This window comes from Mus pahari, unplaced genomic scaffold, assembly GCF_900095145.1.
Source record: "Mus pahari unplaced genomic scaffold, PAHARI_EIJ_v1.1 scaffold_5136_1, whole genome shotgun sequence".
NCBI lineage: Eukaryota > Metazoa > Chordata > Mammalia > Rodentia > Muridae > Mus > Mus pahari.
The window spans coordinates 71,778-73,111 of record NW_018392945.1 but is presented as its reverse complement, the minus strand read 5'-3'; positions in this window follow the sequence as shown (position 1 = coordinate 73,111).

Below are 1,334 nucleotides of genomic sequence, written 5' to 3'. Positions count from 1 at the left end.
CTGCACTGCACAGATGCACCACGACGAAAGATCAGATGGTGTGACAAATGTAGTCCTGAGCCAATGAACTATGCCTACGTGGAATGGGGTAATAGGGAGTGGACTAGAGGGTGTAAAAGGGGATGGCCAAGAGATCAAAAGAGGGGGGATCGTTTTAGTGCACATAGTTATGTTCCTGAATAAACTGCTTTGAGAAGGACATCGGTTTTGTCGCTTCTTTTCTGCTGGTCGGAGACAGCGGCGACAACAAAACTATACAACTCCTTGAACATGAAGGTGTAGAGCTGATGCCTTTACCTCTATGTGCTAGTGTCTTTGGTATATCAGGGCACTCTTCAGTGAACAAAAGTAAAAGCTAAACACCACCACAGACTCATAACTTTTGATCCACAATGTTTCCCTGTCTGAGATATGCTAGTGCAATGATTGCATAAAGTTCGTGGGAATAACCAACCAATATTTGATTTACCTGAAGGCCTACTCTATGAGATGGGATCCTTACTCAATGCTGATTTTGTGGTTCAAAACCAGGTCAAGATAGTCAAAATCCAAAATTAAAAGTATATCCTATTCTCCTAAAGCATGCAAGCAAGCAAACAAGCATGCATGCATGCAAGCAAGCAAGCAAGCAAGCAAGCAAACAAACAGAATCCTACTAACCCTACATCTATTGGAGGGATGATATATAAAATATACAAAGAAATCAAGAAGTTAGATGTCAGAGAACCAAATAGCCCTATTAAAAATTGGGTACAGAGATAAAAAAGAATTCTCAACTGAGGAATCATGAATGGCTGAGAAGCTCATAATGAAATGTTCAACTTCTTAGTGATCAGGGAAATGCAAATCAAAATAATCCTGAGATTCCACCTCACACTGAGAAGAAGGTATATTATTTTTTTTTGCAGAGTGAAATGTTCTGTGTATATCTCTTAAAACCATTTAGTTCATAAGTTATGTTAGTTTTCCTCTGTCTCTATATATTTCCTGTTACCATAATCTGTCCATTGGTGAAAGTGGGATGTTAAAGTCTCCCACTATTGTTGCTTGAGGTAAAATGTGTACTTTCAACTTTAGCAAAGTTTCTTTTATGAATGTGGGTGCCTTTGCATTTGGAGCTTAGGTGTTCAGAATTGAGAGTTATTCTTGATAGATATTTCCTTTGATGAATATAAAGTGTTCTTCCTTATCTTATTTTTTAATTTTTTTAATTATTATTTTCTTTATTTACATTTCAAATGCTATCCCGAAAGTTCCCTATAACCCCCCGCCCCTGCTCCCCTACCCACCCACTCCCACTACTTGGCCCAGGCCTTCCCTTGTGCTGGGTCATA